At 36.7% G+C, this 24,299-nt stretch overlaps 1 protein-coding gene across 17 annotated transcripts in view; it reads left to right on the top strand.

Annotated features, from left to right (window-relative positions):
* The window catches only part of KLF12 (KLF transcription factor 12), a 567,887-nt gene that overhangs the window by 51,458 nt on the left and 492,130 nt on the right, over nucleotides 1-24,299 (top strand). For 6 of the 17 annotated variants that reach the window (XM_070800612.1, XM_070800615.1, XM_070800611.1 and 3 more), the window contains exon 1: nucleotides 7,902-24,299. This exon is cut by the window's right edge. The exons of 6 other annotated variants lie outside the window; for them this stretch is intronic. The gene's annotated coding sequence lies outside the window, so the exon portion shown is untranslated. Of the gene's footprint in view, nucleotides 1-7,596 lie in introns of those variants that run through there. 5 more of the 17 variants (XM_070800622.1, XM_070800619.1, XM_070800618.1 and 2 more) reach the window with 2 other exon arrangements.

Genomic DNA, 24,299 nt, shown 5'->3' with positions numbered 1-24,299 from the left:
CGCCACAGGAAACCTAGCTGGCCTCCCTGGGCTATACAGTCGCTTCCCTCTAGCTATCTATTTTAAACCTGGTGGTGTATATATGTCAACCCTGTTCTTCCAGTTTCTCCCACCCTCTCCTTCCCTGACTGTGTCCACACTTCTGCTGTCTATGTCTGTGTGTCTATTCCTGTCTTGCAAATAGGTTCATCGGTACCATTTTTCTAGATTTCATATATATACATTAGTAGACAGTATTTGTTTTTCTTGTTCTGACTTCACTGTGTATGAGAGACTCTAGGCCCATCTGCATCACTACAAATTGCCCAATTGTGTTCCTTTTTATGACTGAGTAGTATTTCATTGTATATATGTACCACATCTTCATTATCCATTCATCTATTGATGGACATTTAGGTTGCTTCCACTGAAAAAACAGTAAAAAACACAAACACACGGAGGCTAAACAATATGCTACCAAAAGAACCAAGAGATCACTAAATTTCATTTTTACAGTGAACTCCTTTCTCTCTTTTTTACTTAGCTTCCCTTCTTCCTGTAGCCAACAGTAGGATTATATTCCCCCGTAACTCTTGTCATTAGAACTATTATGTGTCTTCATATTTATCTCCATATCCGTGTTACAAACACATATGTACACATGGTTTTTTGGTCACACTTAGAAAAAAGGTTTTTTTTTGGAGACCTTTTTTTCATGTAGTACTGCCTAAGGGAAATCCTCCCACTTAGCTGCAACAACTCTAACCTGTTAAAAGCAAAACAAAACTGTTGCCTATATTCTAAGGGATGGTTGTATAGTCTTTTTAACTGATAATTTACTAATGGGCAATACTTTGTTTCCAGTTTTTGCCATTAAAACCAATATTGTAATAAATGTATTACAGACCTATGGTATTGATTACCAGGGTGAGATTATTAATTCAAAATGTTGCCACATTACTTTGAGGAAAGGTTTTTTACCAGCAAAGCAGGGAAATACCCATTTCCTAAAACTCCATCAGCCAAAGTTGACACTTTCCTTCATTTATTATTTCCTGGTTTCTAGTGATCTGGAACAATTTTTCCTATGTGTGTAGGTAATTGGAATTCTTATTCTAAGAGTCGCCCTTTATTCCTTGTTCATTTTTCTATTTGGTTATTGTCCTTTTGTGGGAGTTACTTATATATTATGCCGGTTAACCTTTTGTCTGATACCTGCATTGCAGATAATATTTTTCCAAAAACTCATCTTTTGTCTCTTGTCTGTTTAAGAAGTAGCTTTTGGTATGTAACATTTTAAATTTTAATATCTTTTTTTCTGTGTTTCTCTGGTTTCCTGTTTTTGTCTCATGTTTTTAAAAGACTTTATCCACTGATAAAGTAGACCTATAATCTATACTTAGGTTTAATTTTTCATTCGACTTTCATCTTTAGTCCATTGGGAAGGTTTAGTTGTATGTATGGTATAAAAGAGGGGATGATGGGGGGTCCAGTTTTAATTATTTTCAGATGCATATCCAGTCCATTGTATCAGAACCATATTTAAGGTAATATATCTCTTTTCTCAGTCAATAAAAATTCCACAGGGTTTTTTTTTTTTTTTTAAGAGATATCTTTCTGATATTGGTTTCTAGTTTAATTCCATGTTTTTCAGAGTATGTATGATTTTGAGTCTTTAGAAATTTGTTGAGATTTGTTTTATGGCTCAGAATGTGGTCTGTATTAGTGAAGGTGACGTGTAGTAAATAGTGGATCCTGTGTTGTTGGGTTGTGGAGTCTATGAATGTCTATTAGGTCTGTGTCAGTTTGTAAAGTTGGTGAACGTCCTTTCAGTCTTCTATATTGTTAACTGATCTTTCTATCTTCTTGTTCTGAAGAGTTTTAATTGTATTCTAACTCTTTGCAGTTCTGTAAGCTTTTGTTTATGTATTTTGAAGATCTGTTTTCAGGTGCAAATACTTTTAGGATTGTTACGTTTTCTCTGTGAATTGACCCCTACATTGTCATGTAATATCCCCGTTTTTCTTTTGTAGAGAACATCTGATAAAGTGTTACTGCTTTCAACTTTTATTTGGAATAATTTGCTCATTTGCATTAAACATTTTGATGTGATTGGGTTTCTCTACTACCTTGCTGTTTGTTTTCTATTTGTCCCTCCTGTTCTTTGTTCTTATCCCTGTTTTGTCTTCTTTAGACTTGATAATTTTTTTAATATTCTGTTTTATCTCCTTTGTTGGCTTATTAGTTGCAGCTCTTTGTTTTATATTTTTTATGTGTGGTTACTTTAGGGTTTACAGTATGCATCATTAAGTTTTCACATTTCCTGTATGATGTCAGAATCTCAGTGTTATACCACCATTTTTTCCTCTCTCATTGTTTATTTTCTTAATATTTTTACTTATACATGTTATAAAACTATTTTAAAAATAGTTTAATTATAAAACTTCTTTGATAGTTTCAACATCTCTGCCATCTCAGGGTCTGATTATGGTGATAGCTTTATCCCTTGACATTATCTTTCCTTGCTTTGTTTTGGTGTCTTGTAATTTTTGATTGGTTGCATGACATTATGTAAAACAAGAGTACAGGGTGAGGTAAATATTATGCTCAGACATGGATATGCCTCTTGTTCTGCGAGGTGTTACTGTCTGTTGATGGGGAGTGAGTTATTTTGTTCAGTTGATGTGTTGATTCACTGCTTTGTTGTTGCTAGTGAACAGTCATATGACCAGAGACTTCAAGGTCCTGCTGGAATGCATTGCTTTACCTGGTGACTTCTGTGAGACATGGAGTGGGTTTTTCTTCTCAGTGTTCTGGTATACCCTCAACTTTCCACCAGTTCTGAACTCCGGTGACACAAGGGATCATTTTCTGGGCTTTTTGCCTCTGTCTTGCCAGTAGTCTAGGGCATCCCTCATAGCTCAGTTGGTAAAGAATCCACCTGCAATGCAGGAGACCCTGGTTCAATTCCTGGGTCGGGAAGATCCACTGGAGAAGGGATAGGCTACCCACTTCAGTATTCTTGGGCTTCCCTTGTGGCTCAGCTGGTAAAGAATCCACCTGTAATGTGGTAGACCTAGGTTCCATCTGGATTGGGAAGATCCCCTGGAGAAGGGAAAGGCTACCCACTCCAGTATTCTGGCTTGGAGAATTCCATGGACTGCAGTTGCATGGGTTGCAGAGTTGGACACAACTGAGTGATTTTCACTTTCACTTTGGCAGCAGTCTGGGTGAAGTTGTGAATGGATAAGTATGTGGGGGTCTCAGTTTCCCCATACCAGCTACAGTTTTGGTCTGGCCTGGATGACTGAATCTGAGCTGAGATTTTGTTTGCATGTGTATCCCTTTCTCTTTGTGGTAGGTTTTTGTGCCTACGAGTTCTGTATCAGTTATGGCTGATATGTTATTTACATCACTGTAGAATTCTGAGCTTGTGTGGGTTTCTTCCCTTATTTCAGAACCAGTTGAGTTTTAATCTAGTGTTCAGTGCAGAGCAGTTGTGTTCATGACTTCTATCTCTCGCCCAACAGCTGCTATTCTTTGAACCTGGAAAAAGTTTCCCAGTGGCAGGGAACTTCCTCCTCTAGCAGTAGTCCACTTTTTCCTGGAGGGAGCAGGAGTATTTACTGTCGTCTTTTCTGTGGCAGATGGCTTTTGCTTAATTTGATATCAGAGACTGGAATGAGGCCAGTTTTTATGATTGTGCCCCAGTGGTATTAGCTGATCTCTACCTGTATGTCATCACTTCCAAGGGTGGCTTTCTTAGGTCTGTTCTTTTTCTAGTCTTTTGTGTTAGCACCTGGTGGAGGATTCTGCAGAAGAGTAGGTGAGTGGTTGTGGAGTATCCTTGCATCTGGGTCTTTCTGATACTAAGTGACTTTGTTAGCTCACATTCAGCTGTTAAACATTTATTATGTTTCTGGTGGTTTCCTACTGCTTAAAAATTAAAAGACAATTTGCAATTGAAGTTAAAAAAAAGTAACAAGATTTATCATTTTAACTATTTTTAAACGCACAGTTCAGTAATGTCAACTGTATTCACATTGTTATGCTGCATGCTTAGTCGCTCAGTCGTGTCTGGCTCTTATGACCCCATGGCCTGTAGCCTGCCAGGCTCCTCTGCCCATGGGGATTTTCCAGGCAAGGATACTGGAGTGGGTTTCCATTTCCTCCTCCAGTTATGCTGCACATCTCAAACATTTTCATCTTGCAAAACTGAAGCTCTGTACCCATCTAACAGAAACTCTCTATTACCCTCTCTTATGGGACCTTGGTAACCATCCTTCTGTTTTCTGTTTCTTATCGGCTTTTATGACTGTTCACTCTTTTTCCGTTATCATGGCCGAAGGCAATTCCTACTGTTTCTCTATGAAGAGGCAGTCCTATGAACTGAACCCAGTTCACCTAGTTACCTTGTGACTTAAATTTTTGGTGTCAATGAATTTGGAGAGGATTCATCTCACATAAGCATTTTCTTTCTTTACCTGTGTAGCTTCAGTTTGCTTTGATGTCATTCATTGTTTTCTTTTACTTTGGTAATACCCACTAAACTGTGTGTGTATGTATAAAATATAGTAGTGGAAAATTTTTTCTTCTTTAGTTGACTGTTACAATGCATTGGAGGATTTAGGATTTACAGAGTCGGACACGACTGAAGTGACGTAGCAGCAGCAGCAGCAGTATTGACCTATTCTTGCATTAGGGAGCAAACGCTTTTAAAAAATAATTTTTTACTTTTGTGCAACTTGATTCTATTTGATATCTAGGAAAGATATTTAGAATATATACAACTATATTCACACTGTGGTATACATCTATAGTATTTTTCTTGGTTCTGAATCAGAGTTTTGTATAATAATTTATGTACCCACAAAAATTAACTTAGAAAATATTCATGTTTTTCCATGAACTGTAATTGGAACGCTTTTAAAGGGTGATACTCCAGTGTGAACCATAGCCTTTCCCTCACCACCCCTCAGTGGTAGATATGTGATCTTTTTTTTCCAGTTTCTTCTGTTTATTTGTCCATTAATAAGTTTGCAGCTTCTTTTTGTATCAAAGTTTTGGCTATGAAAATTTCCATTTGCTCTTTAAAGCTATTTAATATTGAAATGCAATTGACATATATTACATTTATTAGTTTCAAGTGATTTGATGTGTGTGTGTGTGTGTGTCTGTATGTACGTAAGTGATTATCACAGTAAGCTTAGTTTGCATCTGTCACCATACATGGTTACAATTATTTTTTCTTGTGAAGGGAACCTTTAAGATTTACTCGCTTCAGTTCAGTTCGGTCGCTCAGTCATGTCCAACTCTTTGCGACCCCATGGACTGCACATACCAGGCCTCCCTGTCCATCACCAACTCGCGGAGTTTACTGAAACTCATCTCCATTGAGTTGGTGATGCTATCCAACCATCTCATCCTTTGTCGGCCCCTTTTCCTCCCGCCTTCAATTTTTCCAACATCAGGGTTTTTACCAATGAGTCATTGCTTCACATCAGGTGGCCAAAGTATTGGAATTTGAGGTTCAGCATCAATCCTTCCAATGAATTTTCAGGACTGATTTGCTTTAGGGTGGACTGGATTGATCTCCCTGCTGTCCAAGGGACTCTCAAGAGTCTTCTCCAATACCACAGTTGAAAAGCATCAGTTCTTTGGCTCTCAGCTCTGTTTATAGTCCAGCTCTCAGATCCATACATGACTACTGGAAAAACCATAGCTTTGACTAGACAGACCTTTGTTGGCAAGGTAATGTCTCTGCTTTTTAATATGCTGTCTAGGTTGGTCATAGCTTTTCTACCGGGGAGCAAGCGTCTTTTAATTTCATGGCTGCAATCACCATCTGCAGTGATTTTGGAGCCCAAAAAGTAGTCTGTTGCTGTTTCCTCTGTTTACCCATCTATTTGCCATGAAGTGATGGGGTTAGATGCCCATGATCTTAGTTTTCTGAATGTTGAGTTTTAAGCCAACTTTTTCACTCTCCTCTTTCACTTTCATCAAGAGGCTCTTTAATTCTTCTTCACTTTCTGCCATAAGAGTGGTGTCATCGGCATATCTGAGGTTATTGATATTTCTCCCGGCAATCTTGATTCCAGCTTGTGCTTCAGCCCAGCGTTTCTCATGATGTACTCTGCATATAAGTTAAATAAGCAGGATGACAATACACAGCCTTGACGAACTCCTTTCCTGATTTGGAACCAGTCTGTTTTTCCATGTCCAGTTCTAATTATTGCTTCCTGACCTGCATACATGTTTCTCAAGAGGCAGGTTAGGTGGTCTGGTATTTCCATCTCTTTCAGAATTTTCCACAGTTTATTGTGATCCACACAGTCAAAGGCTTGGGCATAGTCAATAAAGCAGAAATAGATATCTTTCTGGAACTTTCTTGCCTTTTCAATGATCCAGCAGATTTGGCAATTTGATCTCTGGTTCCTTTACCTTTTCTAAAACCAGCTTGAACATCTGGAAGTTCACAGTTTGTGTATTCTTGAAGCCTGGCTTGGAGAATTTTGAGCATTACTATTAACTATTAGCATGTGAGATGAGTGCAGTTGTGCAGTAGTTTGAGCATTCTTTGGCATTGCCTTTCTTTGGGATTGGAATGAAAACTGACTTTTTCCAGTCCTGTGGCCACTGCTGAGTTTTCCAAGTTTGCTGGCATGTTGAGTGCGGCACTTTCACAGCATCATCTTTTAGGATTTGAAATAGCTCAACTGGAATTCCATCACCTCCACTAGCTTTGTTTGTAGTGATGCTTCCTAAGGCCCACATGACTTCACATTCCAGGATGTCTGGTTCTAGGTGAGTGATCACACCATCGTGATCATCTGGGTCATGAAGATCTTTTTTGTACAGTTCTTCTGTGTATTCTTGCCACCTCTTCTTAATATCTTCTGCTTCTGTTAGGTCCATACCATTTCTATCCTTTATTGAGCCCATCTTTGCATGAAATGTTCCCCTGGTACTCTAATTTTCTTGAAGAGATCTCTAGTCTTTCCCATTCTGTTGTTTTCCTCTTTCGTTGCACTGATGACTGAGGAAGGGTTTCTTATTTCTCTCTGCTGTTCTTTGGAACATTACATCCTCAGGACTTACATATTCTATAACTGGAGTTTGTACTTTCTGACCACCTTTCCCCGTTTGCCCACCCCCACACTCAGCCTCTAGTAACCACCAGTCTGTTCTCTGTATCTGTAATCTTTGGATCTTGACATGTACACATTTCCTTTGGGAGCTTTTAAATTTGTTACTTTGGGATAAAATGTAATATTCCCTAATACTACATAATTACATTTCTTTAGTATCACATATGTAACTTTTTTTGTATTCCCAATGTTATCTGTTTTTTTTCTTTTTTACATTCTTTCATTAAATAGTCCACAAGATGCTTTGCTGTTTTATTATTTTTCTTTCATAATTCTTTTGGATTTTTAATCATTTCTACTGTTTTTTGTTTTCTTTTAGTGACTTTTTGCTTATATTTCTTCAATTCTCCTGTTCTACTTTTGTTTTTTGCTTTTTTTTTTTTTTTTAAGCATTTACTTACGAAGACATTGAAGTTATTAGTGTTCTGAGTATATCCTTTGCTATATATTCTATATATTTTTTTCTTATTTTTTTAATATATTCTATGTATTTTTTATGAAGGAATTACTCTCAATATATCTGGATTGTAATTCTGTTATTTCTTCTTTAAGTCAAGAATTTCTAGGAATATGTTTTTAAATTTTTGATCATTTTTAGGTCTTCAATTTTGGGTTTGCATCTAAATTTTGATTTACATTCAGAGAGTGTAATTTTTAAAATATTCTCATTTTTAAATCACTGATTTTTTTAATGTCTAAGTATATGGTTTACTTTTATAAGTATTGTCTAGAGATTTGAATAAAGCTATCTTCTCTTGAGGAATGTGATGTTCTATATTTTTTCTGCTAAATTGAATTTATTGATTTGTTTTAAATTAAATTCCTTTATCTTATATTTGTTCTGTTCAATTGGATTAATTCAGAAATTGTGTATTGAGTTTTACATTCTAATATTTTAAAATCTTAGTTAAACTTTTAAAATCTATTTTTTGTTATTTTAAATTGTTGTAAAATAAACGTGACAAAAACTTAACTGCCCTTCTCCATAGCCCTTGGCAAGCACCATCGTACTTTCTGGGTTTTTGCGTCTAACTGTTTTACATACCACATATAGCTACAGTCATATATTATTTGTCATCTTGTCTCTGGCTTATTTCAATTTGCACGTTGTCCTCAAAGGTCAAGTTTATTCTCTCGTGTGTTAAGTTTTCTTTCGATTTTTGAGATTGAATAACATTGCATTGTATGTTTACTGCATGAACATGGATGGTTGAAAGTCTTTTGAGTCTTGCTTTAAATTCTTTTGGGTATATAACTTCAAGTGGAATTGCTGTATACTGTTGTAATCCTTTAATTTTTTGAGAACTTGGTATACCACTTACCACAGGAGCTGTACCACTGCATTTTCATCGGCTACAAGGGGTCCAGTTTCTCTACATCTTGGCTAATACTTATTGTTTTCTGGGCTTTTAAAAATATCTTTCTGGTGGGTTTGAAGTAGCATCTTGTGGTTTTCATTTACATTTCTATAGAGATAAATGATGTTGATCATCTTTTCATGTTCTTTCTGGCCATTTGTATATCTTCTTTGGAGGAATGTCTGTTTAAGTCCTTTGCCCATTTTTAATTTGTTTTTTTAATTGCTATTTTTGAATTATAGGAGTTCCTTGTATATTCTGGATACTAATAACCTCTTATCAGATACATGATTTGCAAATATTTTTCTCCTGTTCCATGGGTTCCCTTTTCAATCTGTTGATATTATCATTTGATGCACAAAAGCTCTCAGTTTTCCTTTTTAGTGCAGTTTATCTTTTTTTTTTTCTCTTGTCACCTATGCATTTGGTGTCATATCCAAGAAGTCATTGGCAAATCCATTATCATGAAGCTTTTCTCCTGTGTTCTGTTTTAAAAGTTTTATAATTTTTTTTTTTCTGGGAAAAAAAAAACCAAAACACTTTAATTTTTAAGACAACTGCAAGCACCTCAAACAATGGATTATTGTTACAACACTTGTTATCTTTTCACAATCTAGTTATTGCAAAGGCATATGGATAAATGTTAATGGACAAAGTCAAGAAAAACGAGGCACCTTGAGGAATGTAAAATTAAAAAAAAAAACAAACATTCAATCCACTGATTTCTAAAAGAGGCTAAATGTACCTCTATATATTACATTCTAAAATTGTATTGCCTACTATGGTTTGTGTCCTGGATTCTACAATTTTAAGGAAATGCTTAAACAAAACTGTGTGCAACCTGCAAAGGGAAAATCATTTTCTCAACTTCAATGCGTGGAAAGACAATGAAAAAGCTAGTAAAATTTGTTGTAGCCACACACACAACTGTCTCTGGAATGAATGCAGTCCCTGTTTTCTCTGAGATGTTAGTATTCTTTCTTCCCATTGCACTGCAAGTTGTATATACCATACCTTGGTTCTAGACAGACATGAATAAGCTTTTCCAAAAAATATACGTGTATTTTTTCATCCCACACACTGAAAAAGTTTTATAATTGTATGTCCTCATTAAATTTTGGTAGCTTTGCTTGTATATTTGCCTGTGTATTGTTAGGTATATATAACTCCATGACTGTTCTTAAAATTCTTCATTTTTTTTTTGGTATTGAATACCTTTAAAATGAAATTCATCCTAGATTGCTATTAATACTGCCATTCCTGTTTTTTCTTTTCGAGAGAGACTTTGAATGCTTCTGATTTTACTGTACCAGTTGACTTAGTTTGTCATTAACTTTTTCTTGTTAATTTGTATTGTTTTATAACATATAGTAGTTTTTTTCATCATTTTCTTTTTCTTTCCACCCATTTTATTACTTCTTTTTAATGGTCACATTAACATAATAATAACGATCCCTATGTTTTCCTTGATTAGGATGTTTTTAGTCACTTCATCATACTTTTGTGAATTTAATCAAAATGATATTTATATTTTTAAATTTCCTATGTGACCCCCATCAATTTGGAAGATACGCTGTACTTCTAACAGTTTGACTAACAGTAAGTATTTCAACCCCAGCTTCATGTTTATTGCTCATATAGTGCTGATTTGTGACAAAGAAAATGCATCGTTTCTTTAAGACAACTCTGTTCTGCAATTTTTTTTTTTTTTTGGTGATATACTGCCATTGCTATAACATTTTAGTAACAGATAGACACATCTTCAGTGTCTGCAGTGCGAAGGGCCCCCTCTTAGGTGTGATTATGTGTGATGCCGTTCGTTAGCTAATTGCTTGCTTTGAAAAGAATCAGGAAATGACTTTCCACTACATCTTACAGTAAGGTGACTGTTTTTCTTACATTCTCTCCTTTGTGAGTTTTCTTTCATTGGTGCCCAGATATAGTGGAGTACCAGTTTAGTTTAGTCAGTTAGTCGTGTCTGACTCTTTGTAACCCTATTGACTGCAGCACACCAGGCTTCCCTGTCCATCATCAACTCCCGGAGCCTGCTCAAACTTAGGTCCATTGGGTTGGTCATGCCATCCAACCATCTCATCCTCGGTCGTCCCCTTTTCCTCCCACCTTCAGTCTTTCCCAGCATCAGTCTTTTCCAGTGAGTCAGTTCTTCGCATCAGGTGGCCAAAGTATTGGAGCTTCAGCCTTAGCACCAGTCCTTGCAGGGAGTTTTCAGGACTGATTTCCTTTAGGATTGACTGATTTGATCTCCTTGTAGTCCAAGAGACTCTCAAAAGTCTTCTCCAATACCACAGTTCAAAAGCATCAATTCTTTGGCACTCAGCTGTCTTTTTAGTCCAACTCTCATATCCATACATGACTACTGGAAAAACCATAGCTTTGACTACATGGACCTTTGTTGACAAAGTAATGTCTCTGCTTTTTAATGTGCTGTCTAGGTGTGTCATAGATTTTCTTCCAAGGAGCAAGTGTCTTTTAAAAAATTTCATGGCTGCAGTCATCGTCTGCAGTGATTTTGGAGCCCAGGGCCTTTTATTCAGGATATGAGTCTATGGACACCTTGTACTGCTAGTGCTCTTGTGTAATTTGTTAGAGATTTATGCTTTAAGAGTAGTTCATTTGTCTCTTCAAACCCTGGATGGAAAAATTGCTTTAGGTGTATTATTTTTAAAAAGTCTGGGGATTGTTATCCCAGTTTTTACCCTTATCTTAAAAATCATAAGAATCTTTGATCTCCAAATAGTTAAAATATCTTCTGAAAAGTCTTACTGTGAAATCATAAACTGTGTGGTGGAAACAGTCATAGTCATGAAAATCAACTAATTCTGAATTCATATTTATGATGTGTGTGAGATTGCATTGAGATCTTGCCTTAGTTTGGTTGTGCTGCCTTAGTAAAATGCTTCAGACTCAGTAGCTTAAGCAGCACAAATTTATTTTCTCATGGTTCTGGGTACTATATGTCCCAGACCAGGGTTGGTCTGTAGTGAGGATTTTCTTCCTGGTTTGCAGATTGCCATCCTTTCCCTCTGTCCTTACCTGATAGAGTACTCTGGGGTCTCTTAGTATAAGGACATCAGCCTGGTTTGATTAGAGCCCTCCCTGATGACCGCATTTAATCTTATCACCTCCACCTGGACCTTATCTCTGAATACAGTCACATTGGGGGTTAGGCCTTCAACATAAACATTTTGCGCAGATACACACATTCTGTCCATAATAGATCCAAAGCATAAATTCTGAAAATAGAAGGTTTTAACTCTCGGTTTATGTTTCCTATCAGAGTGAGTTCTTAATAGTTTGATTTTCAACTACTCAAGTTGTTAAACATTCATGTCCATGTATAATTTAAAGAGATTATTACCTCACCCAGTGAAGGTCTTTATAAAATTACCATGTAAATATGTGTGTTGGTTTGTGAGAACAAGAATATGTAACTGGACTTTTTTCACACCTTAGAATAAACACACGGCCTTCCAAGATAAAACGGTGTTGAAACTAGGTAGAGTAATTCTTCAGTTCAGTTCAGTTCAGTCACTCAGTCATGTCTGACTCTTTGCGACCCCGTGAATTGCAGCACGCTAGGCCTCCCTGTCCATCACCAACTCCTGGAGTTCACCCAAACCCACGCCCATCGAGTCGGTGATGCCATCCAGCCATCTCATCCTCTGTTGTCCCCTTCTCCTACTGCCCCAGTCCCCCTCCCAGCATCAGAGTCTTTTCCAAAGAGTCAGCTCTTCCCATGAGGTGGCCAAAGTACTGGAGTTTCAGCTTCAGCATCAGTCCTTCCAAAGAACACCCAGGACTGATCTCCTTTAGAATGGACTGGTTGGATCTCCGTGCAGTCCGTGGGACTCTCGAGAGTCTTCTGCAACACCACAGTTCAAAAGCATCAATTCTTCGGCACTCAGCTTTCTTCACAGTCCAACTCTCACATCTGTACATGACCACAGGAAAAACCATAGCCTTGACTAGACGGACCTTTGTTGGCAAAGTAATGTCTCTGCTTTTGAATATGCTGTCTAGGTTGGTCATAACTTTCCTTCCAAGGAGTAAGCGTCTTTTAATTTCATGGCTACAGTCACCACCTGCAGTGATTTTGGAGCCCCAAGAAATAAAGTCTGACACTGAGTAATTCTTAGGGGTGAGCAAAAAAATGCTGCCTAGGCTTCTGGCTGTACTGCAGCGTTGCTTTTCAAGCAGGGCATTAGCAAAAAAGGGTATGAAATAAAGGCTTTTCTTTTTCCATTTTTCCTTTTTGAGGTTTATCTAGAAGACGTATATTTCATTTGGATCTAAGGCAAAAAAATAAATGCATATTTACTGAATGCCCACTGCAGTGGGTTGAATAGTGGCTTTTAGAAAGGTTTTTCCATTTCTGAATTTGTCATGCAAATGTGATGTGAATGTTGCCTAATTTGGAAAAGACTCTTAAGTTAAGGTCCTTGAGATGAGGTCATTCTGGAGTAGCTGGGTGAGCCCTAAGTCCCATACGTGTCCTTATAAGAGTCAAAGGAGAATAGGTGATATAAGACAGAGGTAGGAATTGGAGAGGTGTAGCCGTAAGCCACGACCACCATGTGATGCCAGCAGCCAAAAAAGCTGGAAGAGGCAAGGAATGGATTCTCTTCTAGAGGCTTCTGAGTACTGTGTCCCTGTTACCACCTTGATTTTGGGCTTCTGGCCTCCAGACTGTGAGAGAGGAATTTCTGTTAGGGCAGCCTCAGGGTACTAATCCTCCACGCCAGCTCCCTGCCATGGGGAAGTTGTTGTTGTTCAGTCCCCAAGTTGTCAAGTTGTGTCTGACTCTTTGTGACCCCATGGCCTGCAGCACACCAGGCTTCCCTATCTGTCACTATCTTCTGGAATTTGCCCAAGTTCATGTCTGTTGAATCGGTGATGCTATCCAACCATCTCATCCTCTCTCACCCTCTTCTCCTGCCTTCAATCTTTCCCAGCATCAGGGTGTTTTCCAGTGAGTCACCTCTCACATCAAGTGGCCAAAGTATTGGAGCTTCAGCATCAGTCCTTTCAGTGAGTATTCAGGGTTGATTTCCTTTAAGATTAACTGATTTGATCTCCTTGCTATACAAGGGACTCTCAAGAATCTTCTCCAACATCACAATTCAAAAGCGTCAGTTCTCTGATGCTCTGCTTTGTCACTAGGAAATCAGAATTTTTTGAAATGTAAACCAAAACATAGTAAAATATTACAATAAATTTTATATTACAGTAAATATTGTAATAAAATCTTGCAATGAGTTACGGTAAATTTGTACAGAGTATATTGGGAACACTGAAGGGTATAGCTAACGTTGTAAATTTGGAGAGTTTGGAGGATTCATCGAGGGTGAAACTTTTGATCTCAGTTTGAATGAGGAATAATAGAAGTGTGCCTGGAAGAATGGGGATCGGGGAGAAACATGTAAAACAGCTGGTCCTGCTCTTTTAACCCCTGTCTGAGCACCCATCTGAGGGCTCAGTCTGTTCAAGTGTTATTGGGTGCAGAGCTGTTTCTTGAAGTGACATTGTCAACTTGAAGCTGCCAGGCTCTAATAGTCTGTCCCTGTGATACATAAAAGGTATCTAAAAAAATCATCCTCCAGCCATGCTTCGTCATTTAGTCTTCTGGCTCAGTACCTTTGGCAGTTCAGAGAGGAGAATGAAGACAGTACTTAACGTGTTGCGAGTTACAGTCTCTGTATGTTCTGTGGTTGGGGCTCTGCAAACTTTTGCATCAAGGGCCAGAAAGTAAATGTTTTAGACTTTGTTGGCTGAGGAAGGCTTTCTTATCTCTCCTTGCTGTTTTTTGGAACTCTGCATTCAGATACTTGTATCTTTTGTGTCATATAAAGTGTCTGGGGGTGTGTGTATGTGTGTGTAAGTATATATATATTTTTCTAAACCCACACATATATATATATTTACAACTTTTAAATATATATATGTATGTGTGTGTTAGAGTGTGTGTATAGATGTGAAATAACCCTTTAAAAATGTAAAAACTTTTAAGAGAACAGCCCTTACAAGAACAGGTCATAGGCTCTGTTCGGTCTGCTGACTCTTGTTCTATGATGTGTTAATAATGTCTTAAATTAGGGGTCCTTTTTCTTTTGAAAGGAGAATCAAATATTTCTGCTCTAAAGAATAGATACTGAATATGAACAGCTTAAAATCTGAGCCAGAGTATGATTATTGGACTTTATAGCTTTCTAACCTCAAACAGAGATTGAACAAGTATAGACATGACCAGGTAAATGCTTCCTTTGTTCAATATTCTTGCCTTTTAAAAAAAATAAATTGAACTTGTGTGTGTGTGTGTGTGTGTGTATATATATATAAAAGTGAAGTCACTCAGTCGTGTCCGACCCTTAGCCACCCCATGGACTGCAGCCCACCAGGCTCCTCCGTCCATGGGATTTTCCAGACAAAGACCCCCACAAAAGAGGAAGTATGCCATCTTGATGATTTCTCTGATTATACCACTTTGAAAGACTACGTTTCTGTCTAGTAACTGATAGCACTTTTAAAAGGTCCTCTCTTTTTCCTCAGTGCAGATACTTTCCTATGTGAGATGTTGTACTTTTTAAAGGTGCCTCACAAGGTTGTGTTCTTTAGCATGAATGATTGAACGGACATTTCAGATCATCTTGTGAGAGAACTTATTAAATTGTCTTCTCTTTTTTTCACTCACAGCTTCCAAAACACCCAAAGAGCTTGTAGCTTTAGAATCTGTCAGCAAATTATGTTAGGATTATTTTAAATTCTTTCAAGGTAAGCGTGTATAGCTTACCTCAAAGATGACTTTATTTTTAGTTCCAACCGTACTGTTGCAAATTAGGTGTTAGAAAAACATTATACTGAGGTTAAAATGAAAAGAATATTAAGGATATTTCAGAAGCTGTGTTACCACTCAGACTTCCTTTCAAAGTGTAGTACAGTTTCCATTTGTTCTTTTCTCCCCTCACTGAGTACACAGAGTTCAGGTGAATCAATGAAATTTTCTGAGGCAAAAGGTAATTTTGGGTTCAAATTGTACTACAGAGATCAATCTCAAATATAGAATTAGAATATGTAGTAGTCTCTTGTGCTGCATGTGGTGCTTATATCCTGTTTCTGGAATATAAACCCCTCCTCGCCGACCAACACCACCAAACCTTAACCTCAGACTTTTTTTAGCCCCATCTCTCATCTCTACCTTCTTTCAGAGGAGAATATCAAGTCAATTGAATTCAGACCATCTGTGATGGCGTTGGTGAAATCTGGCAAAAAAAAAAGGGGGGGGGGGCAGTCCAGGGCCTGTTTAGTTATTGAAACCCACTCATCTGTAAAATGGGAGTGATATTTATTCTGTGTTTGTTGGGAGGATTACAGAAGCTGTGTGCAATGCTTCATCATAGTGCATGGCAGGGATATGGCCAGTGGATAGTAGTAGATGTTATTACTGGATATTGTTCTCCTCTTCAGTGTAGAGGAAGAGAGAGAAAGTAAATAGCCTATAATGTTAAAGCTGTGCTAAGACCAGTAGTAGAGGGAAAGTAATGGTAGTTCCTCGTAGAGGTTCTAAGAAACTCTGTAGAGGGATGGCTTATGAGCCCCACCTTGATGGGTGGGTTGCTTTGAATGGGTGGAGAGAGAGGAAAGGGCTGTCCACACACAGGAAGCAGCTTGAGCTCAGGGTGAGGCAGGAAGTCTTGGGTGTGTGTAGGGCTGAGGTCCACTGTGGCTGATTTAGCCCACAGCAATGCTTTCTTTGGAAATATACAATGCTTTCAAAAACTTGAGCCCACAGAGTAACATGAAAGATTTCATTTAAATCTAGATTTCCAATTTTTCTTAAAAAGTTTGTTTACAACTGTTGGTTGAAACTTACCACCATTCCTTAGTCTCATATTGTTTTAATTAATGTATTTTAGCATCTTAATATAGCTCAAATCTTTAAAAATGCCGTGGTTATTGTCGCTACTTTATTTAGTGTGTTCTTGTAGGCAGTTTCTGTTGGCTTGGATTAATATTTTTCTTTCAGGTTAAGGAAGCATCATTTTTTCACCAAGAATTATTGTCAAGAAAAGACTTTGAATTTTATCAAATGTTTTGGCGCATATTATGATTTTTCTTTTTGACATACTGATGCTTTGCTTTATAGTATGTTTCTTTTCATTGGTAAATTAGTAAGTTTCCCATGTTTTTCTGTGCTCTAGAGCATCAGAATAATCTTTTCTTTTAAAAATTATTATAAAATGTATTATCTATTCCATAAATGTTGGGAAACTTGATGTTTGTATCTATCTTTTTGAAATAATTGTTTTTTCCCCCTCCAGCACCTCACCGAATCTGTCCTATAGTGATTGATTCAGTCAGATTTCTTACCTCTTTTAAATCAATATTGGTTGATATCCATGGTTACACCAAAATAATTTTGTGGTTATTTTCAAATTCAGTAGCATAATTTTGAACATAATATATTTTAAAAATATTTTATTTGGTAATTAAAAGCAATTCTGAATTTCATGATTTTTGTATCATATCTTTAAAATGAATTAGTTTATGATTTCTTTTACTTTTTTCCTTTCTGTTTTATTGAGGTATAATTGACATGCAACACAGTATAAGTTTAATAATTTGACTTATATACATTATGACATTACTACAATGGTAAGTGAACATTGTGGTTGTTCACTAAACATTTCACATAGATACACAATGTTTTCTTGTAATGAGAACTCTTAGGATGTATTCTCTTAGCAACGTTCATCTATAACATGCAGCAGTGTTAATCATGTATATTGCACACCTAGTATTTATCTTATAACTGGAAATTTGTACCTTTTGATCACTTTCATCCAAATCCCCCTCCCTCCTCCATGTGCATTACAAAGTGATCACCATGAAACGTCTGGTTTCCATCTGTCATCATACAAAGACATTACAGTATCATTGACTGTGTTCCCTGTGTTGTACATTTCATCTCTGTAACTCATTTAGTTTATAACTGGAAGTTTTTACCTTTTAGGGCGCCATCTGTTTGTTTTGTCTATAACTGTGTCTGGTTTGTTAGCTTTGTTCATTTGTTTTTAGGTTCCACGTGTAAAGTCATATGGTGTTTTTCCTTCTCTGACTTATTTCACTTAAAATAATACCTTCTAGATGCATGTTGTTGCAAATGGCAAAGTTTCATTCCTTTTTATGGCTGAGTAATATTCCATTTGATACAGACTTTACATTTTGTTATTTTTTAGTTAGGAAAGTCTGATTTACAATTCCTGCATGTATGTATGTATGTGTGTGTGTGTGTATATATATATATATATATATATATATATATCTTCTTCATCTGTCCGTCAGGGAGCACTGAGGTTGTTTCTGTGTCTTGGCTATTGTAAATAATGCTGCTGTGAACATAGGGATACATGTATCATTTTGAATTAGTCTTTTTGTTTTCTTTGGAAAAATATCCAGAAGCAGAATTGCTAGATCATATGGAAGTTCTGTTTTTATTTTTTAAAGGAAACTACACTGTTTTCCATAGTGGCTGTGCCAATTTGCATTCCTACCAGCAGTGCACAAGGGTTCAGTTTTCTCCACATCCTGTTATTTGTTGTCTTTTTGATAATAGCCATTTTGACATGTGTGGGGTGATAGCCCATTATAGACTGGTTTTGTATTTCCCTGATGATTAGTGATGTTGAGCATCTTTTCATGTGTCTGTTGCCTATCTGTATGTCTTCCTTGGAAAAATATCCATTAAATTTCTCTACTTATTTTTTAATTGGGTTATTTGTTCATTTATGTTGAGTAGTATAAATTCTTTGTATATGTTGGATATTAATCCCTCATCAATTTCCAAATGTCTCCTCCCATTCAGTAGGTGGCCTTTGGCCTTTTCATTTTGTTGATAGTTTCCTTCACTGTGCAAATGCTTTTTAGTTTGATAGCTCATTTTATCACTTAAAAAAATTCAAGTTCAGTACATTTTTTCTGTTGCATTTTATAATTGATTATTTCAAAGTGGTTAGATTTTACGTTTAGTTATTTTTTAATTAAAAAATCTGATTTACAGTTTCTGGATTTCGGCATTTATTTAGAATTATTCATCATGGAAGTATGATTAATTTAGATGGAATTTCTGGGTATATTTAAAAATAAAGTATATTTAACTTTTAGAAAATTTGATGTAAATATGCTCAGCTTTTGTCTTTTGCTCTTGAAGTGTTCTACTTTGCTTCTTGAAGAAAGACCATATGTAAATGAACATTAGAATTTCGAGACCAATTGGAATCAGTAGGACTTTAGTGAAACAGTTGACCCCAGGAGATTCAAAGCAAGTGCGAAATACCTAGATATGGATAAATTATTATTGCTATTACAGAGAACTTAAGTATATATTGGAGAAGGAAATGGCAACCCACTCCAGTACTCTTGCCTGGAGAATCCCATGGATGGAGGAGCCTGGTAGGCTACAGTCCACGGGGTTGCAAAGAGTTGGACACGACTGAGCGACTTAACTTTCTAACTTTCTAAGTATATATATACATACTCATGGAGATGAAGGACATACTTTAAAATGAAAGAGGCTTTTTCTGATCTCTATAGAGTACTGAGCATCTATAATACAGTTAATTTCTTAAGTGAATCACGCCATATGTGGGCATTTTCACTTTGGTTCCCATACTCTGACTAAGCATAGGTGTACCGTCCTTCAAGTACAGGGCAAGTACAGGCTTAGCTTTCCTCAATTTCTTGTTTCTGTTGTGTGATTTATTTCTCTAATCTAATTCTTATTCTTTAAATTGAGATATACATATACACATGTACATACACATATATACAACGTACCTATACCAAGAGACCGCATACTTAAGTAGAATGTAAAACGATCTAAAAAGTGATGTGTTAACGTTTCTTTATACTCTTATTTCTGTAGCGATATGATTATCTTGAAATTCAGCTTATTTATTTTAGCTTAGTATGATTATACTGTGATTTCAGATTTTGATTGAAAGTTTGTAGAAAAATTGCATTCTCTACCCAGGATATTTGCTCTTAGAAATTGGATCCTCAGTACACGTGTGTCCCATAGAGGTGGCTTTATTCCTTTTTTCTTTGAGCTCTTTTGAAGTGGAACTAACTCCCTTACCCAGACTTTACCATCATCATACAGAACAAGAAAGACCTTCTTGAATTGTTTCGCTTAGCTGTATTTTGTTGTTAGTGGGAGATAGATTTGAGTTGCTAAGTTTACCTTATTGTCTTTATAGACAGTGAAAAATACCTAACAATACTTGGGTCGGAGCAGGTGTCTAAAATCATCTGTTTAGCATAACACAATTTTTGTTATTTAGGCAGTTACATTTTTTGAATATAATGTAATGTATGGTCTTGATAATGATAAAAAAGCAGATTTTCTACCAACGGTTTTGTAAGTATGTATTGATTTTGTTTCTTCAGAAAATGTCACTATTTCTTATCAATAAAATGAAGGTTTTGAAAATTTTTGAGTATTTGATAATTAAAAATACATGTCTTGAAATGTAGTGTTGAGTAGAGGAAATGAAATTTCAATTTTCTAAATTAGTCTGTTTTGTTATGTTAGAAACCATTAATTTCCCTTTGTAGTGAACTATAATTGCAATTTCGCCTATATTTAAAATAATAAATGAACTTTTCAGATAATTATATGAAAACTTTATGTTAGGTATTTGAGCTCAGTTTTAATGTCTAAGATGTCCATTTTCAAAAGGAAATTGGTGCAGACATCTGTTGAAATACCTGTATTGTCAAAACAGTCCCAAATAACCAGTTTGCCTGTTTATGAGTTCACAAGCATTTCCTGTCTACAGGTAAAGCCCAGATGAAGCCTTTAATAACTGGGAAGCAGCAAATGTGATTATGAAATATAATTGACTGTGAGTGCCTTGAGGACAGGGACAAAGCTTTATAAATAGCCTTGAATTCCCAGTAACTGTGGTACAAGCTACAGAGTAGGGGCTCAATCAAGTGTGTAAAATTCAATTACACCATTTCTTTTTAAAGCTGACAAGAAATTGCTATCTCATAACTACCTTAATTTTATTATAATAAGAGATGAGGCCAAGTAGCAGTGTCTAGGCTTGAGTCTCTCTTTTTTTGCTCTCCTCTCCTTATACGTGGCAGCAAAGTCATTTGCCCTGCCTTTCTTTCTCTTTACAAAAAGCCTTCTTCCTCTTTTCCTTTGGACTCCATTAGACACTGTGTATTATTATTATTTTTTTTTCCTTTTATTGTCAGTGCTTGAATATTGCATTACTTGAACAAACACTTCATCCTTTTGTGGAAAAAGTCATTCAGAAGCTCTGTTCCTGTTAACACCTTCAGGTTGGAAACCAAGAAGTGCTGTCTTCTCCACTTATACAATGGTGAGAGAAGCCAAGAATTCTGCCACCCTCCGCCCCAGCCCCCCGTGTTCCATTCCATATGAATTTACTCTTTTACCAAAGATCCTTTTCTTCTTTTTTCAAACTTCTCTTCCCCTTGCTTGCCTTCTCAGTAATTTTTCTTTTTTGCTTTGTGGATGAATCTTCAATAAGGTCAAATCATTCTCTGTGTTGTCTGTCCAGTTGGCTCAGGTAAAGAATCTGCCTGCCACTGCAGGAGATGCAGGTTTGATCCCTGGGTCAGAAAGATCTCCTGGAGAAGGGAATGGCAACCCTAAGAGTCTTAAAGAGTCAGACATGACTGAGCACGTATGCACACATGCATTCTCTATGTATTATTTGATGCTTCTAATTAAACTATTTCAAATGTAATAATGACGTGACTTTGTTTCTAGCTTTGCTTCCCATTTTCCCTTTATCGATCAGATTATATTTTAAAAATTTTAAATAAAGAGCCTGTGATGAAGTTAAACATGATTAGGGATAAAACTCAATTCTGTTGGGGATCCAAGGCCTAGGTAGTTGTAGTTCCAGAAAAGACTTGCTTTTGAAAATTCTGGAGTGGCTAAGTAAGACACTGTTTCCTTTTGACAGTTACCTCCTCACCTTCCTTACCGTCAGAACTTGGTGCTGCACTTGACTCAGGTGACGTACCACAATTCATGGTCACCCAACCTCCTGTGAACTGTTTATGGTCTTAAAAAAAGACAAATAATTTCAGAAATTAATGAAATTAGTAAAAGTGGCTAAAGAGCAATAGAGGAAAAGTATTGAGAGCTCCTGTGGAACCTGTATGGAGCGTAAAGGGCGACCTGGTCTACTTTGGTTAATGTTTACTCATCAAGTTTAAAATATATGAGAACCTATCTATTCCATATTTTATCTCCCAGTCACCATGGTTTCTTACGGCTATTCTGTTTCGTGTGCAGGCATGTGCAGTCACTTCCGTCATGTCCGACTCTGTGATCCTATGGACTGTAGCCTGCTAGGCTCCTCTGTCCATGGGATCCTCCAGGCAGGAAAACTGAAGTGGGTTGCCATATTCTCCTCCAGGGGAATCTTTCATACCCAGGGATTGAACTCGGTTCTGCCAGGATTTCCTGCATTGCAGGCAGATTCTTTACCTACTGAATCACCTGTTTCATATTGCTAGTCTGTTGCTTCCTAAACTAAATCTAATGAATTTAGAAGTTAATAGATTTAATTAGTAACACTATATATGTTTAAGGATTTATATCCTACACTAGGAGAATGTTTTCTTGATAGAACATTCTGATTCCTGGAATTGTATACCAGCTCTACTATAGTATATTTTCACTCTATGAGACTGGGAAAATGGTAGTACCATAAAGTGAAATAAGGAGAAGCTGAGAGAGATGTAGGGGAACTGGAGATAAACAGTAAAGACCATGTGACTTGACCAAGGGGTTCTGTTCATTCCAAACATTGGGTACATGGATTCACTGAAACCGTATGATATTTACTACACATTTAATCTTGAATGGTTTGGAGGTCATGCAAGTCAGGAAAGTTTGGTGTCTTACTCATCTTCATGAATTTCACTTTATGTGAATGTGCAGAAGTGTCAGTCTGAAAAGTTGCAGTTGAATGAATGTGGGATGACACAGCATGAGTTTAATCACCCACTGAATATCTCTACCTGTCCACAGAGAAATAGTGATGCAATACTCAACACTATGTAGAAACAAAGTGTGCAAATCATTGAAATAATGAGCTAAAAATACATTCAACTGTGACTTGCAAGCCCCCAAATCATCTTATCTGGGAAATTTCCTTATCTGTATATGCCTCTTTATTGTTGTATGTGATGTGTGTGTATTATAATAATAACAGGATAAAATCAATATGTAACCCAGTTTTAGAAAGGTAATTTTTCCACTGGGAAAATTGTTCTCACCTTTTTTGTATTAAATTAACTTTTTAGGATCTATTACAGGGTCATATTTTAACTAATAACTTCACCTACTTCTAATGTAATTTCTGTCGTCTGTAAATCACTATGTAAACTGTGATGCTGTAATAAAGTAGGTCTCATGTTGATGAGTTACTTGTGTAATCATTGTACTTTATTCGATAGTATCGTAAGTGATGAAGCCTTTTGAAATTAGGCAGAATTGAATTTTGGCTCATTGTTATGTATTCATGGTGGTTTTGAAGTTGTCTTTTTCCTTTGTGGATCAGTTCAGTGCTGGGAAGCATTTCTTTAATGGTGAATGTTTGTTTTTCACTCAATATCTGTAAAGTCAAATACAAATAGCACATTATATCTTACTCAGATACCTCTAATTAAAAGTTGGACTTTATTCTTCAGAATTCTCTGTGGGGTGACTTTGGGCCACTTAGGAGATTGTTTTCTTGTTAGTGACCACTAGTAGCCAGTGTGTATGTGCTCGTCCTGGTACACGCTGCTGTTTTAGATTGAGAGTACCTCCAAATGGCATTTTCCATGCTTCATTGTGGATATTTCTTAGCATCTAGATGAATGCCTTGGCATACACAAACTTCAAAAATTTAAAAAAAAATTTGTTTTACTTTTGGAGTATGGTTATTTTACAGTGTTGCCTTAGTTTCTGCTGTACAACAAAGTGAATCAGCTATATGTATACACATACCCCCTCCCTCTTAAGCCTCTTTCCCGTTCCTACTCCCTTTAGGTCATTACAGAGCACAGACCTGAGCTCTCTGTGCTACACAGCACACAACCTTTTAAAATCACATTGTTGTTTTAATTTGATACCACAAAGAAAGCCTTAAATGACCAGCTAAAAGGATACTCCTGTTTAGTAATGTTAAAAATTTAACTTAACGTTTTTTCAACAGCTAGGAAAAAATTCTGCAATGTCCTAGAATTTGTTTTCTGATGGAATTTTTGGAAAAAAAATAGAAAATTATTTACTTAATTTAAAATTTACAGCGCTTTGCGTGAGTGGTACAGTTGTTAGCATTTCAGTATGTTTCCTCTATGATATAACTCACTCTCCTGTTATCTCTGGTCTCTTAAAACAAGTAAGAGTAAGCTTTAGACATGGTACACCATCATCCCGAAATACCTCAGTGAAAGTTTCCCCAGGAAAGAACACTCGTACACAACTGCCATAGTAACACAGCCAGCCCTCTGATCCACAGACCTCATTCTGATTTTACCAGCTGTCCCATTGCTTGCTTGTTTTCCCGTCTGGTCAGAAATCCATCCCAGAATATACATCGCAGTCAGTGGACATACCTCTTCCCACTCCTTGAATCAGGACCATTTCCTCGGTCATTCCCTGTCTCTCAAATGTAGGGTACAGACCTACATACTAGAGGAAGATCCTGAGCCATTTGGTGATGTTAGTTTTGATCATCATGTGTGTGTCTGCAGGATT

This window comes from Bos indicus, chromosome 12 (genome assembly GCF_029378745.1).
Source record: "Bos indicus isolate NIAB-ARS_2022 breed Sahiwal x Tharparkar chromosome 12, NIAB-ARS_B.indTharparkar_mat_pri_1.0, whole genome shotgun sequence".
Taxonomy (NCBI): Eukaryota; Metazoa; Chordata; class Mammalia; order Artiodactyla; family Bovidae; genus Bos; species Bos indicus.
This window is presented reverse-complemented; position numbering and strand designations above follow the sequence as displayed.